Consider the following 18,572-nt stretch of genomic DNA (forward strand, 5'->3'; position numbering starts at 1 on the left):
ATGAAAGTACATAATGCTTAATTGAAATAATAAATCATTTGGGCATGGTGATGGTCTGGCTAACTCTTCAAAAAAGGCATGTTGATTCGCCCAATATGCATGAAACCTTCCTTGGCCGAATGGTGATATGTTGGTTCAAGTTTGGACCAAACACTTCTTGTGTATGGCATGTAGGGGCTGGTCGAATGGTCATGATGCTTGCCTCATACCACTTCGTGATTTAGGCTTCCATTTGTTGAGATCTCTTCACCAATGTGCACCTTGATGAAAGGGCATCTTAATGGACAACAACATTCACGAAAGGTCACAAATGTTGGAAGGTAACCTTTCATGTTTGAGCTAGTTCTATGGTGAATGAGTTGGAGGTGAGCTGGCCATAGGTGAATTATAACATTGTGAGTGTTATGGCATTTCCTTTTGAGAAGTCACCTCCTAGGATGGCACCTCTTTGTGAAAAGGTACGATTTTTGAAAATGTGACTTGACCCATATTTGAAGCATTCTGAGTGGTGATGTTGATGGTGCAGATCCCCAGCTGAATTGAAGTCATCTTCTAGCTCGAATCTTCAGCTCAACCCTTCTACGAGCTCACTTGTCTATGGACAACATTTCACCAAGGATTCCTTATGCTCTCCTAAGTCTCCCTATATGAGTTCCCTTACGGTAGCTTTCATCATTCAGCTCAAATCAGCTCCCTTAGGTGTGGCTGAATGTACCTTCAAAAGAAAACACAATATAAACTAAGTATTTAAAGTAATAGATATTAAATATAAAGATGTAGACTAAGGCTATAATAGTAACTTCATGCATCACATGATAATGAATGAAATATTATCATCATAGCTATAGATGTAATATATGTATATGAATATGTCTTTGTCATAAATGAGATATGAGTCATGTATTATGAATGTAATCATCATAATCATAGTGTAGGAAAATAATAAGTTAGAGAAAGTCCCCTTTTTTATCTTATGAAAGACTGTAGATAAAAGGATGAATGCTATCCACGCTTCTTCAATGATGGAGAAGATGACAACCTTGTTGTTTTCTGATCTAGGAATGACACCAAATGCCACACTTGAATTATAATAAATATGCACAAAGTAATGAAATAAATGGTTAATGGAATAATGAAATTAAGAAAGGAAATGGAATGATAAATAAATAAAGGGAAAAATTGTTATCAAAGTTGGCTGCAGAAGTGATGTAGAAGTATCGTTCAATGGAATATGAACTTGGCCTCCAATAGTGATGATGCGTAACACACATATCCCGTAATACCTTTCCGTACATGAAATATATATGTCACATCACTTTTAAAATATTTCCTCTTTAAGAACCTGTAAATTGTTTTTCCAGATTTTCTTAAAACATAAGGTTTTTAATATAAAACAAACGTTAATTGAAATATGATAAGAGGTTTTACTTAAATACAGTTCAGAGCATTTTTCATACTTTAATTACATGCCAACTAAATTTTTCCAAAACAAACCAAATTGTCTTATTGTTACTGAAGAGCCAACCTTAATTGATGATATACGTTTCTACTATTGCACTCCTTATTTAATTTGTCTCTTCTTTTACCTACGTGTGGAAGCAACATACGTTAAGTATTTACTTAGTGAGACATTATACTGTAAAATAATCTTTATGTATACATAAGTATGTCATATTTATTTAGTTTATACTAAATCGTATATTTTTAAGGTTCCTATAATCCTCCTCAGTTAAACCTTATTACATTCACAATTATCCTGTTTATTTTTAATATGCTTAGCATACGTATCTTTCTCTATACTTTTCTTTTTCCATTTATATCATTAGTCATTATTCCTTAATTTTATTGAGATCATCTATTCATACTTGTAATGCACCATTATGCATTTTCATTTATGACATTCTTTCATGCCAAAATGCACTCATATGCATTTTAATAATGGCATCCTTTCATGCCTTAATGCATCATTTCATGCATTTTATTTATGGCATCCTTTCATGCCTTAATGCTTCCTTTAAAATTGAAAATTGCAAAAGTTGAAAGCACAAACAACAAGTCTCATCACCAAGAAAGTAAAGTAAGCATTTAAAATTGATTATGGTGATAGAAAGGTTGTAAAGTGACCTTTTTGTAAGTAATCGTTTCTTCTTTTTTTCTTAATTCTAAGCCACCTTATTACGTTTTATTTTCTTTTCCATACCTACTAACCATTTGTAGCCGACGCACAACAAATAAGCATTACTTGGAATAGTTTTGAGTAATGTTTACTTAGAACTTGAGACAAAGAGACTAGAGGAAAAGGCTTGAGCGTGGGAGACTAGTAAAACCCTTGAAGTCCTAGAGTGCAAACACGAGCGAGTTGAGTGTCTTTCAAGTTTTCCTTGGAGTGAACTCGTGAGGCATTGTGAGAGAAATATTTGGTAAGGTCTTTTACACATTTCTTTTTTCATTATTTTCACTAATCATATCTCAGAGTCCAGGAAAATCACCTATAAGAGAAGCCCCAAAATTACAAACTCAAACGATTTTGCATGAGATGACAAGAATGCTAAAACTAAAATTGGAGCCCTTAGATGATAGAATTAATCAAGTTGAAGCATCCTTGGGTAACAAAATGACATCACGCCCTAGGATTGAAGAAGAACTTGAAGAGGAAGAATAGGCTGCGGTAGATTAAGTCTCTCAAGGATCCAGAAAAGAATTTCATCGGAATCAAGGGGGAAGGTATCAAAATGATAACTTCAGCAACATCAAGGTAAAAATTCCTCCATTTCAAGGATGAACTAATCCAAAAGCCTATCTTGACTGGGTAATCAAAATTGAGCATATCTTTGAGCGTCAAAACTACACGAAACAAAATAAAGTAAGCCTTGTTGTTATTGAATTTGTGGACTATGCTCTCGTTTGGTGGGATCAATTAGTAAGTTCACAGAGAAGAAATGGTGAACGACCAATCAACACTTGGGAAAAAATGAAGGCCATTAAGAGAAAAAGGTTTGTGTCTACTCACTATCAAGTGATCTTTATTACAAGCTTCACAATCTCAAACAAGGAAGTTGAAGCGTTGAAGATTATTTCAAGAAAATAAAGATAACCATGATTCGGGCCAATGTTGATAAAGATGGGGAACCAACCATAGCAAGGTTTTTATATGGCTTAAATCCTGAAATTGCTAACCTTGTTGAATTTCATCATTAAGTACAGATTGAGGAGATGATACACATGGCTATGAAAATTGAATGACAAATTAAAATGAAAGTATTCAACATTAGGAGCACACATTTGGCCACCAAATGGAAACAAGAGCCCAATTGATGTAAGGTTACTCCTACCTTAAATTGATTGTGGATCTAGGAAGGAAGCAAAACAACCTACAAAAGTGAATGACACAAATAGATGGCTTGGTAGTTGATGTAAATATGAAATGGAGTGCTATTTATGTTATGAAGTTGGTAGCGGAAGTATGTTTATATGGCTATGGTAAGGGTGATGAAATAAAGGATTTTGGTGAGGATAGTATCTTAGAAAGATCAAGGAAGAACCATTGCTACAATGAGCAAAGACCCAGCCTTACAGATCTCTCTAAGGGATGGTAACAAAGGACTTGGATCCACTATCTATAAGGATATAGGAACCACAAGTATCAAGGGAATAGAGGTTGACGCATCAAGTAATAAATTACTTGATAAGTCGATAAAAGTCAAAATGACTAGATAAAAGAGAATAATCACACTTAAGTTATATGAAAGGTGTGTTTACAAAATGAACTGGACTAGCCTATTTATAGGAATTGAAGGGACATGGTCGAATGGATACATTTGGTTTGGCCAGCCTTTGTCTCCCTGTATAATGACATAATTAATTATTTAAGTACATGAATAAAAGGGGAAAATGTTTCGACTGAATGGAGGGGGCATGTCTCTTGGCCGATTTGTGCTTGAACCACTTTAAGATGGCACCTAAATGAAGCATTAGGATTCTTGGTGGAATGGTTGCCTTGTTTGGTTTTTAGCACGCCTAGGAGGAGTCCTCATACTTGGCACATTATTTCTAGTCACAAGGTGTGCACATGGTTATATATAAGGCTTATGGTGTAGCCTTATGCATATGATGAAGAACAAACATGTGCAGCAACCTTGGGCGTGAGTTGAGCTATCTTTAAGCTTGCATGTATTTAGCTAGCTAACAATGCAAGGGCTAGTGGTGAAGGATCTTCTTATCTATGATCTCCCAAGCTCCATAACATCACCTTCAGTTATGTCTAGCTACATTTTTTGTCACTTTCATGAACTTGTCTTCAAATAGTCCAACTAGCTAAGATGAGCTAGCCTTGAGCTCCTCTAACTGAGTTGAGATTTCTATTGTGGTCCACGTGTTACCATGATGTTTGTAAGATAATTGTGTGCTGCATATGGATCCCAAATACTCCAACAAGCTACCCCTATGTGTTTCATGCTTCCATGTACCTACATGTGCAAAGAAAACAATGTCACTCAAAAGCATTGAGCTTGTATGATCCAATTACCTTGTTGTCGTGCTTGAATATGATCTTGTGAGCCATGTATACATGTCATGAGCTAAGTACATAATGATATAACATATGTAAGCTATTGTATAAGACTTAGGAGCTAAAATGAATGCACATGAGCTACCAAATGAATGATTAAGCATGCTTCCATTTTATGAATGTAATGATTAATGCTTAAATGAATGCCAGACTAATCTAACATACTTATAACATTGTGCATCAATCATAAAGATGTGGATATGCTAAGTTACTTTACTCATTAAATCACATAACTAACAACCTTAGCATGATATATATTATTATTTCATGTATGATCATAATGATATAAAGTAAGTAAAGTATTAAGATGTTTAAGAATACTCCCTTTGCATATGATGAAAACGTGTTTGCATCATCCCCCCTTCTTTAGGTCGATTTGTCCTCACATCAAAGCCTTTGGTATGTTTGAAATGTTTATCATTGTGTTCTTTCAAATTCATAGCTTTGCGTTCGTTTGGTAAAAGAAAGTATTATTTGGACGAATGTGTTCCTCCAATAGGTACCCTTTCACAAGATATCCTATTAGGCCTTTCTTTGGAATATAAACTACCAACATGTTCCTTTTTGGAATGATCTTCTTCTAAGGATATCCTTTTTGGAAGTAATCTTTCATTTGGATATTCCTGAAAAGTGAAGAGACATGATGTTTTAAATGAAGGGGTGCTTACCTTTTAAAGACATGAATCATAACCCTTGATGAGGATTTGTGACTTTAAACCCCAACCATCACCATTATTCATAGGAGTCCCTTCATTTTCCAGTAACGAACCATCATACTTCTTTATGAAAAAGTTCGGTTTCATGTCTCGTCTATCTTCATTATTCAATGGTAGTTTGCCCTTTCGCAAGGCTTGGACACTCATTCACATATACATCTGATCTTGTTGGACTTCTTTAGGTGTCAAAGGAACCTAAGTTACCTTGTGTTCGTCATGCTTAAAGGAGTATTGGTTGTGATAATAATCATGAATGACCCTTTTGTCATACTACCATGGCCTCTCAAGTAGAATGTTGCTAGCATGCAATAGGACAATATCACAAAGTACCTCATCCTTGTGCCTACCAATTGAAAATGAATTAGGACCTATTTAGTAATATTTAACTCACCTCCTTTATTGAGCCATTGGATTTTATATGGAGTTGGATTCTTTAAGGTTTTTAGGCCGAGTTTATCCACCATAGTAATGCTGGCTACATTTGTGCAACTCCCTTCATCAACAATCATTGTACAAACCTTGTCCTTGACATGGCACATTGTGTCAAAAAAATGTTGTTTCTTTGTAGTTCCTCCTTAATTGATTGTGATTAGAGGCATCTCTTTGAAACAAGCATTTCTCCACAATCAGCAATCTCTTTTAGATCTTCTTCATAGATTACTTCTTGTTCCTCATCAAGAATAGGTTCTTCAGAATCTGATTCAACATCTCCATTATCTAACAATATCATAGTGTTTCGGTTGGGACATTGGCTTGCAACATGTCCTTTTCCAAAGAACTTAAAACACTTGATGTCTCTGGACCTCTCGAAAGTGTTTGTTTGCCTTTCTTTACCCTTGCTGGATTCACCCACTTGTATTGTTTGGATCCCTCAACATTACCCTTCACTTGGAATGGGGTTGCCTTTCGAAAAGTATTATGCTCTTGTTTCTATTTGGTGACCGAACTTGGGCTACTCCAATTGAAGACCTTCCTTTTAATCTTTCATTCAATTTTCATGGCCATATATACCATCTCCTCAATCTCTACATAATGTTGCAATTGAACAAGGTTAGCAATTTCAGGATTTAATCCAGATAAAAACCTAGCCATGGTTGCTTCCCTATATTTATTACCATTGGCTCCAATCACGGCTATCTCTATTTCCTTGAAACAATCTTCAATGCTACAGCTTCCTTGGTTAATATTTTGAAGCTTGTGATAGAGATCATCGTCATAGTGAGTAGACACGAACCTTTTCCTCATAATGGCCTTCACTTCTTCCCAAGTATTGATTGAGCGTTCACTATTTCTTCTTCTTGAACTTACTAATTGGTCCCACCAAACGAGGGCATAGTCTACAAATTCCATAGTGGCAAGCCTCACTTTCTTCTACTCCGTGTAGTTTTGGAATTAAAAAAATATGCTCGATTTTAATTACCAAGTCAAGATAGGCTTCCAGATCAGTTTGTCCTTGAAATGGAGGAATTGTTACCTTGATGTTGCTGAAGCTATCATTTTAGTACCTTTCCCCCATATTCATATGGAAATCTCTTTTTTCTCCTTGTGTCTTTTCAATTTCTTCTTTCATTCTAGTGCGAATTATCCTTCGGTTGCCCAGGGATGCTTCAACTTGATCCATTCTTTCATGTAAGGGCTCCAACTCTAGTTTCAACAATCTTGCCATCTCATGCATAATTGCTTGAGTTTACAAGTTAGGGACTTCTCTTTCAGGTGTACGTCTAGACTTCGAGACATGATTAGTTAAATAAAGTAAAGATATGTGTAAAAAGAGCTTACCAAATAACGCTCTCACAAAGCCTCATGAGTTCACTCCAAGGAAACTTGTATGTCACTCAATCCCCTTGTGTTTGCACTCTAGGACTTTAAGGCTTTTACTAGTCCTCTTTTAGTCTCCCACATTTAAGTCATTTTCCTCTCAATCTCTTTGTCTCGAGCTCTAAGTAATATTACGCAAAACAATACCAAGTGAAGTTTACTTGTTGTGTGTGGGCTACAAATGGTTAGTTGGATTGGAAAGCAAAATATAATGAAAATGTGGCCTAGAAATAAGAAAGCATATAATAAAGGGGTTACTTACACAAAGTCACTTCACAACCCTTCTATCACCACAATCAACTTTAGATGATTACTTGAATGGCTTGGTGATAAACTAGTTGTTTGTTCTTTCAACTTTTCTTTGCAATTTTCTTTTCTTTTTTTCTTTTGTTCTTCTTTAAGTGCTTACAATTTTCTTTGCTGATTTTTTTACTTGTACTTCTTTTTGTAATTTGTTGTTTTTGTTACACGTTGCTTCTTCAACCAAAGCTCTGAATACCGCTTGATGTAGGGTACTCATACCTTAAATTGATTATGGATCTAGAAAGGAAGCAAAATAACCTGCATAAGTGAATGGCTTAAATAGATGGCTTGGTAGTTGATGTAAAGGTGAAATGGAAGGCTATTTATGTTATACAGTTGGTAGCGAAAGTATGTTGATATGGCTATGGTTAGGGTGATGAAATAAAGGATGGTTGGTGTGGATAGTATCTTAGAAAGACCAAGGAAGAACTAGTGCTACAATGAGAAAAGAGCCATCCTTATAAATCTCTATAGGGGATGGTAACAAAGGACTTGGACCCACTATCTACATGAATGAAAGGGGTAACGTTTTGGTGGAATGGAGGAGGCATGTCTCTTGGCCGAATGGTTCTTGAACCCCTTCAAGTTGGTGCCTAAATGAAGCATTAGGAGTATTGGTCGAATGGTTGGCTTGTTTGGTTTTTGGCGCACCTAGGAGGAGTCCAAATACTTGGCACATGATTTCTAGTCACAAGGCATGAACATGGTTATATAGAAGGCTTATGGTGTAACCTTATGCATATGATGAAGACCAAACATGTGCAGCAGCCTTGGGCATGAGTTAAGCTAACTTCAAGCTTGCATGTTTTTAGCTAACTAACAATGCAAGGGATGGTGGTGAATGATCATCTTAGTCGTGAACTCCCAAGCTCCCTAGCATCACCTTCAGCTATGTTCAGCTACATTTGTTGTCACTTTCAGCAACTTGTCTTCAAATAGTCTAACTAGCTGACGTGAACTAGCCTTGAGCTCCTCCAGTGAGTTGAGCTTCACATTGTGTTCCATGAGCTGCCATGATGTTTGTGAGCAAATTGTGAGCTGTATATGGATCCAAATACTCCAACAAGTTGACCCAATGTGTAGCATGCTTCCATGTACTTACATGTGCAAAGAAAATAAGGTAAATCAAAGGCGTTGAGCTTGTATGATCAAATTACCTTGTTTTCGTACATATATATGATATTGGAGCTATGTATACATGTCATGGGCTAAGTGCATAATGATATAACATATGTAAGTTATTGTATAAGACTTATGAGCTAAAATGAATGCACGTGAGCTAACAAATGAATGATTAAGTATGCTACCATTTTATGAATGTAATGAATCATGCTTAAATGAATGCAAGACTAATCTAACATACTTTTAACATTGTGCATCAATCATAAAGATTTGGATATGCTAAGTTTCTTTACTCATTAAATCACATAACTAACAACCTTAGCATGATATGTATTATTATTTCATATATGATCAGAATGATACAAAAGTAAGTAAAGCATTAAGATGTTTAAGAATACTCCCTTTGCATGTGGTGAAAACGTGCTTGCATCACCAATACTTTCCGAAAGCCAACCCCAGTTGAAGTGAAGGATAATTTTGAGGGATCCAAAACAAAACAAGTGGGTGAGTCTAGTAAAGGAAAAGAAAAACAAGTAAACATTTTCGAGAGGTCCAGAAACATCAAGTGCTTTGGAAAAAGACATCAAGTGCTTTGGAAAAGGACATTTTGCAAGCCAATGTCCCAATTGAAACACTACGATATTATTAGACAATAGAGAGGTCGTTTCAGATTCTGAAGAAGCTGTTCATGACGAGGAACAAGAAGCAATCTATGAAGAAGAACCAAATGAACGAGAGGTTACTATTGCTGGAGAGACACTTGTTTCAAAAAGATGCCTCCAATCCCAACCAATTAAGGAGGAACTACAAAGAAACAACTTCTTTCACACAAGGTACCATGTTAAGAACAAGGTTGGTACCATGATTATTGACAGAGGGAGTTGCAGAAATGTAGCCATCACTATTATGGTCGATAAATTAGGCTTGTGAACCTTAAAGCATCTGACTCCATACAAACTCCAATGGCTCACTGAAGGACGCAAGTTAAATGTTACACAACATGTCCTAATTTCATTTTCAATTGGTAGGTACAAGGGCGAGATACTTTGTGAAGTTGTCCCTATGCATGCTAGTCACATTTTACTTGGGAGGTGGTGGCAATATGACAAAAGGGCCATTCATGATTGTTATCACAACAAATACTCCTTTAACCATGAAGGACATAAGGTCACTTTGGTGCCTATGACGCCTAAAGAAGTACAACAAGATCAGATCCATATGAGAAGGAGTGTTGAGACTTTGTGAAAGGATAAAACACCATTGAAAGTTGAAGAAGGACAAGACATTAAATCAAATTTTTTTATGAAGAAGTGTGATGGTTTGTTGCTGGAAATTGAAAGGATTCCATTGAATAATGGTGATGGTTGGGTTTCAAAGACACAACTCTTAACCAAATGATACAATTCATGTCTTCAAAAGGCATGTAGCCCTTCATTTGAAACGTTAGGCCTTTTCACTTTTCAAGAGAAGCCAAATGAAAGGTCACTTCCAACAAGGATATCCTTAGAAGAAGATCATTCCAAAATGGTGCTTGTTGGTAGATTATACTCCAAAGAAAGGCCTATTAGGAGATCATATGAAAAGGTATCTCTTGGAACTGCACATTCGTATAAAGAATGCAATCCTTTACCGAAAGAACACATGGATAAGCATTTAAAAGAATATAATAAGAGACCATTCACGTATACCAAAGGCTTCGATTTGAGGACAAATCATCCTAAAGAAGGGGGATGATGCAAGCACGTTCTTACCATATGCAACCATTGTTTACTTTACCTTTAAGGGAGTATTCTTAAACCTCTTAATAATTTACTTTCTTTATATCATTCTGATCATATATGAACTAATAATGCATATCATACTAAGGTTATTAGTTTTGTTATTTAATAAGTAAAGTAAATTAACATTCCCACATTTTTATATTATTTGCTGTAGAATGTTATTTTAAGCATGTTATTATTCCATATTAGTATTACATTCATTTAATTATGTTTCAATTCATCCATGAAATGACAACATGCTTAATTATTCATTTCTTAGTTCATTTGCATTCAATTCAGCTCCTAAGTCTTATACATTAGCTCAAATATGTTATATCATATAGTTTTTAGCTCATGTGGCCATAAACATGTACAAAAGCAAGGTATTTCAATAATTCAAGCTCATATCCTTTAGTTTACCTTGTTTTGTTTGCACATATAGGTACATGGAAGCAAGGAAATGGCATTCTATGGTAGCTCACAATTAGCTCACAAGCTTCATGGCAGCTCATAGAACACAATGAAGAACTCAATTCAGCTGGATGAGCTAAAGGCTAGCTAAACTCAGCTAGGTGGACTATTTGAAGCTATGTTTATCAAAGTGAGCAAGTGGGTAGCTGAAGGCAGCTAGGAGAAATGCCAAGGATCCTAGGAGTTCTTGGTTAGGAAGCTCATTCACCACCAGCCTTGCATTGCTAGCTAGCTACATACTTAAGCAAGCTTGGAGGAGAACTCATACACGCCCAAGGAGAGGAACATGACCAACCTTCATCCCATACACAAGGCTACACCACAAGCCTCCCTATAACTCCTATGTGCATGCCCATATGATCAGCAAGCATGTGTCATTCGTGTAGACTCTTTAAGCGTGTCAAACACCAAGGGACCTTACCATTCGGCTAAGGCACATAATCATTCATTAAGGTGCCAAATTGAAGAGGTTCAAACACTATTCTGCCAAGAGTCATACCTTCTCCAATCCAGCCGAAACATCTTATAATTATTCAAGCATTTATTATTAATTTTCTAAATTTTTCAAAGGGACAAGGCTGGCCGAATCACCATGTATCCATTCGGCCATGTCCTTTTATTTCTATAAATAGGCTAGTCTTATTCATTTGTAATTAGACTTTTCATATATTAATTAAAGTGATATTATTCTCTTTTCTTAAGTCCTTGGTGACTTTTATCGACTTATCAAGTATATCTTTACTTGTGGCATCAACCCCTTTTCCTTGATACTTGTGATTTCTATCATATTATAATTAGTGGGTCAAAGTCCTTTAATACCTCCCCTTAGAGAGATTTATGAGGCTGGGTCTTTGCTATATTTAGCACTGGTTCTTCCTTGGTCTTTCTAAGATACTATCTTCACTATCCTTTTATTTCATAAGCCTAACCATAGCCTAACACTTAAACATCTTCCGCAACTCTGATTCACTATAAATAGCCCTCCATTTCACCTTTGCATCAACTACCAAGCCCTCTATTTGATCCATTCACATATTGCATGTTATTTTTCTTCATTCCTAGATCCATAATCAATTAAGGTACGGGTACCTTACATCATCGTTTATTATGAATGCCATATTGATCTTACTTTATTATATCATACATATCTTATACATATGCATACACTTTATTTAAGCATATAGTTCATTAAGTTATGCATTTCATTTGGTTAAGTAGTTCATTAAAGCATGCACTACATTTAATGATGTAAGGTACTCCTACCTTAAATTGATTCTGCATCTAGGAAGGACGCAAAACAACCTACATAAGTGAATGGCTCAAATAGATGGCTTGGTAGTAGATGTATATGTGAAATGGATGGCTATTTATGTTATGAGATTGGTAACGAAAGTATGTTGATATGGCTATGGTATGGGTGATGAAACAAAGGATAGTTGGTGAGGATAGTATATTAGAAAGACCAAGGAAGAACCAGTGCTACAATGAGCAAAGACCCAGCCTTACAAATCTATCTAAGGGATGGTAACAAAGGACTTGGACCCACTATCTATAAGGAGATATAAACCATAAGTATCAAGGGAATAGAGGTTGACGCCACAAGTAATAAATTACTTATTAAGTCTATAAAAGTCACAAAGACTTAAGAAAAGAGAATAATATCACTTAAATTATATGAAATGTGTGTTTATAAAATGAATAGGACTAGCATATTTATAGGAATTGAAGGGACATGGCCGAATGGATACATGTTGCCTTGGCCAGCCCTTGTGTCCCTCTATAATGACATAATTAACTAGTTAAGTACGTGAATGAAAGGGGATATTGTTTCAGCTGAATAGAGGGGCATGTCTCTTTGTCGAATGGTGCTTTAACCCCTTCAAGTTGGAGCCTAAATGAAGCATTAGGAGCCATGGTCGAATTGTTAGCTTGTTTTGTGTTTGGTGCGCCTAGGAGGAGTCCACACGCTGGGCACATGATTGCTGGTCACAAGGCGTGCACATGGTTATCTGAGAGGCTTATGTTGTAACCTTATGCATATGATGAAGACCAAAAATGTGCAGCATCCTTGGGAGTGAGTTGAGCTATCTTCAAACTTGCATGTGTTTAGCTAGCTAACAATGCAAGGGATGGTGGTGAAAGATCTTTTCAGCCGTGATCTCCTTCTGCTATGTTCAATTACATTTGTTTTCACTTTCAGTAACTTGTCTTCAAATAGTCAAACTACCTGAGATAAGCTAGCCTTGAGCTCCTCCAGCTAAGTTGAGCTTCCCATTGTGTTCTATGAGCTTCCATGATGTTTGTGAGCTAATTATGAGATGCATATGGTTTCCAAATACTCCAACAAGCTACCCGAATGTGTGCCATGCTTCCATGTACCTACATGTGCAAAGAAAACAAGGTAAATCAAAGACATTGAGCTTGCATGATCCAATTACCTTGCTATCGTGTATGAATGTGATCTTATAAGCAATGTATGCATGTCATGAGCTAAGTATATAATGATATAACATATATAAGCTAATGTATAATACATAGGAGCTAAAAATTAATGCACATGAGCTAACAAATGAATAATTAAGCATGTTGTCATTTCATAAATGTATTGAATCATGCTTAAATGAATGCAAGACTAATCTAACATACTTAATATACTTGAAATAACAATGTGCATCTATTATAAAGATGTGGATATGCTAAGTTATTTTACTCATTAAATCACATAAGAAACAACCTTAACATGATATGTATGATTATTTCATAGGTGATCATAATGATATAAAAGTAAGTAAAATATTAAGATGCTCAACAATACTCCATTTGCATGTGGTGAAAATGTGCGAGCATCATCCCCCTTCTTTAGGGCGATTTGTCCTCAAATCGAAGCCTTTGATATGCTTGAAGTGTTTATCATTCTGTTCTTGCATAGTTTTACGTTCTTTTGGAAAAAAGAAAGTACCCTTTGGATGAATGTGTTATTCCAATAGAAACCCTTTCACAAGATCTCCTATTAAGCCTTTCTTTGAAATATAAATTACCAACAGGTACCTTTTTAGAATGATCATCTTCTAAAGATATCCTTTTTGGAAGTGACCTTTCAGTTGGCTTTTCCTAAAAAATGGAGAGACATGATGTTTCAAATGAAGAGGTACTTACTTTTTGATGAAATGAATCAGAACCCTTGATGAAGAGTTGTGACTTTGAATCCCAACCATCACCATGATTCGTTGGAATTCCTTTAATTTTCAGCATCGAACCATCATACTTCATCATGAAGAAGTTCAGTTTCATGTCTTGTCCTGATTCACTCTTCAATGGTAGTTTGTCTTTTTGCAAGGCTTGAACACTCCTTCGCATATGGATTTGATCTTATTGGACTTTCTTAGGCATCAAAGGTATCAAATTTATCTTGTATCCTTAATGCTTAAAGGAATATTGTTTTGGATCCCTCAACATTATCCTTCACTTGGAGTGGGGTTGGCTTCCGAAAAGTATTAGTGAAGTGAACCAATTCAGCAACATATCCATCTTTGCTTACATTTATAGTTATGATGATAACATTATGTGATGTATTAAGTTATATTATTATGCACCACATCTTTATATATATATTTCTTGAAATGCTTACCATATATTATGTTTTCCTTTGTAGGTACATAGGCGGCCACATGATGGGAGTTGACTTAAGCTAGCATTGGAGTCCAAGAGCTGTGGCAACATGACTAGGACAACTCCAGGACAGCTCAAGATCATTTTGGGACAAAGTTGTTAGCTACCCTCCGAGCTCATAGATGACTTGAACTAAACTTTTGAGCTAGCTAGACATCTCATTTCAGTTGGGAGTTGCACCGTCAACACCAGCACACAGAGTACTTCAAATATGGCCTAGGTTAATTTTTGAGAAATCGTGCCTTTTTGTGAATAGTTGTCATTCCAAGAGGTGCCTTTATACAAGGAGTTAATCTTTGACTCATCTAAATGTAACTCAGCTATGACCAGCTCATACACAAGGGAAGTACCTCAAATGATAAAAGGTTACCTTACACACAACGTGACCTTTCATGACAAGTTGTTGCCCATTGGATGCCATGACACATAGGTTCACGTTGGTGAGCTTGTTGTAGCTAAATGGAGCCTAAATTGCGAAGAGATATGAGGCAGCCCTTACAACCATTAGACCACACCATTAGCATATACCGAGCACTTTCACAAGGCTTGGCGCCAAAGTGAAGAAGTACCTAATCATTCAGCCAAGGGAGATGCATCTTTAATTCAAACTGAATGGTCATGTTCTTACTTGAAGAGGTAGTCGAACCAGAACCAAGGCCAAAGGACATCTGCATTAATCCAAGCATTATGCATTTTCAATTAAGTTATGTACATAGTCGATTAGGCATATAGTTATTCGATCAGCCCTTCTAAATCCTATAAATATGAAGGCTTGTTTCATTTATAAACTCAACCCTTTGAATATATAAAACTCTTTGTGATAATTCTCTCTTTCAAGTTCTTTAAGAACTTTATCGATTAACCAAACTTTTCTATGTTTGTGGTGTCATTCCTTTCCTTTGATCTTTTAGTTTCTAGTTTCCATAACTAGAGGGTTCAAGTCCTAAAATACCATCCCTTACTTAAGTTTATAGAGAACGGGGTTAAGCTTTCTATATTTTTTATTTTTCTTTAACTTATTTAAGATATTGTCTTCATCATTTCCATCTTCCATCATCTTCACGCCAACACCATCACCATATTGTTACCATTTCATCACCATAAAAACATCATTCATTCATCATCAAGGCAAATGTTCATTATCATCATTGAAGACTGGATCATATTCCATTTGAAGGATATTTCTAGAACACTTCTGCAACATACTTTGATAACATTTCTCTTCTTTTATTTCTTTATCAATTCATTTCTTTCATTAATTTCTTGTTACATTTAATCATTTCCTTAATTACTTTGTGCATACCACTTATAAATTCAGGTGTGGCATTTGGTGTCTCTCTTAGATCGGGAAAAAACAAGACTGCCATCTTGTCCCTCATTAGATAAGCTTGGATAACCTTACATCAAGTGGTATTTAGAGCTTAGTTGGATTGACATTCAAAGTGTTGCAACAAAACAAAAAAGAAAAAACCAAAAAGAAAATAAATAACTTTTACATCAAATAAGGAGTACAAAAAGTGAAGCAAAAGAAAGAATAAATTCAAATCAAAGTTACAGCAAATAAAAGTTGAAGAAAATTTGCAATTCACATTCAAAAGGAAGCACATTACAATCTGCCAACATCAAACTTTAAGGAGGTATTCTTGTTGTTTCTTGTGAAGGAAGATAGTAAGTGTTGCAACTTGGGTTGTAAGTTATCTTCATCTTTTCTTTACTTCAAACATCTTTCATTATTACCTACCTATCCACCTTTTCTTTTCTTACCTATTCTATCCTACCTTTACTATATCCATTTCTATATTAACCATTTCCTTTAGCTGACACAAAAAATAGAGAAAACTTGCTCATTCTTGAGTTAGTTTTCTAAAGAACCCAACAAGAGATAATTGAGAGGAGAAATCCAACAGAGAGGGTGAGAACAGAAGATGGATCCGAAAAAGCCAAGAAACATATCCTGGAGTGCAAACACGAGCGTGAGTGGAGTGTAATCTGAATTTTCTTTGGAGTGTCCAAGTGAGGATTTTTTAGCGTGCTGGTAAGGTTTTCAGTATCTTTTTATTTCACTAACCATGTCTCAAAGTTCCAGAGAAAATGCGGGACAATAAAACTTGCAAATGCAAGCACTCATTGGTGAAATGATGTGAATGTTTCGTGAAGAGTTTGATGCCCTTCGTCAAAAGATACATCAACGTCAAGATCTACCACCAGCTCGAAACAATGGTTTCCTATCTAAGAAGAAGACCTTCAAGATAATCTTGATGACATAGAACAAGCAGCATTTCAATGACCCAGACATGCTGTTGTTGATGACAACCTGAGTAATATCAAGATTAAAATTCCTTAATTCCAAGGAAAAACTGATCCTGAATCCTATCTTGAATGGTAAAGCAAGGTGGAACATGTTTTTAGTTTCCACAACTATTCTGAGTTAAAGAAAGTAAGATTGGCATCCATGGAGTTCATAGACTATATATTAATATGGTGGGATCAACTTACCCTTAGCAGAAGGAGGAATGGAAAAAGATCAATTTCAACTTGGCATGAAATGAAAGGTATAATGCAGAAACATTTCATTCATGTTCATTACCACCGAGACTTGTTTCAGAAATTACAGAATCTCAAACAAGGATAAATGAGTATGGAGGACTACTATAAAGAGATAGAAGTGGCAATGATCCAAGTCAAGATTTAGGAGGATCGTGAAGCAACCACGGCTAGATTCCTTGTCGTACTTAATCCAGAAATTGCTAACACATTGAAGTTATACCATTACATTGAAATAGATGAAATAGTACAAATGAAAATGAAGATAGAAAGGCAAGTGAGGAGGAGGCATACATCTTGCAATGTTATGCCCACACCATCAAAATGGAGTCAAAACAACATGAACAAGTCTACTCATTCTCCTATCAAAGAACAAGTTGAATCTTCAAAGGCTCAGCAAGTGAACAAATACCCTAACCGAGGAAAACAAACAACTAAACATTCAAGAGACATTCGGTGCTTTAAATGTCTTGGGTGGGGCCATGTATATACAAAATGTCCCAACCGGAAATAATACATTTACTTGGAAATGATGATATTGAGTCCGAGCCTGAAGAAGAAGCACATGCAGATACCAATGAATAAGAAATTGAGGCTCCCGTTGACGGAGAAATCTTGGTGGTTAAACGAAGTTTGAATACACAAGTAACAGAAGGCAATGCACAACAAGAAAATATCTTTCATACCCGATGTCATGTGAATGAAAAGGTATATTTTGTTATCATTGATGGTGGGAGTTGTACTAACGTAGCAAGCACAATCATGGTGGAAAAGTTTGGCTTGAAAATAATGAAGCAATCAAGTCCCTATAAGCTACAATGGCTCAATGAACGAGGAGAACTCAACGTTAACAAATAGGTAGTTCCTTTTTCAATTGGCAAATACAAGAACGAGGTTATGTGTGATGTTTTCCTATGCACGCTAGCCATCTACTTGTTCGAAGCCCATGGTAATATGACAAAAGGACTATCCATGATTGTTTCACCAATCAATATTCGTTCACCCATGGAGGGAAGAAAATTATCCTTACTCCTTTAATGCCGAAATAAGTTCAAAGTGATCAAGTTAAAATGAAACAAAGTGTTGAGGCTATGAGGAAAGGAAAAACATCAAAAAGCACGAAGGAAAATGATCTGAAACAAGTGCTTATTCATCAAAGTGTTTGATACGAGAATGCATATTGACATAACGCAAGGTTGATATGATTATTCTAACTTTGAAAATGTAGAATTTTTCTTTGACCTGCAGGATATTCCAAGCGACACCATTTGTCAAATTGAAAGATTAGGAGATGTGACCTTTGAAAATCCAAGGAATATGTCTAATAAGAAGCAAAAGGAAACAATTATTCATTTAAAGGATGTGATCTTAGACGAACCAATGGACGTGACTTATGAGTATTCAATGAACATGACAATTGGAAAGCTAGGGGACATGACTTTTGGAATGTCAATGAACCTAATCATTCTAAACAATATGTCTTGGATATATCCCGAACAAGTGCCTAATGAAGAAATCACAATTGATAACAAGGCATCATCTATTGGATTGAGGGACACTAGGGAGAAGCCACCTTTCGATTCTAGGACAAATAGCCTAAAA

This window comes from Hibiscus syriacus, unplaced genomic scaffold (assembly GCF_006381635.1).
Source record: "Hibiscus syriacus cultivar Baekdansim isolate YM2019G1 unplaced genomic scaffold, ASM638163v2 tig00111002_pilon, whole genome shotgun sequence".
NCBI lineage: Eukaryota > Viridiplantae > Streptophyta > Magnoliopsida > Malvales > Malvaceae > Hibiscus > Hibiscus syriacus.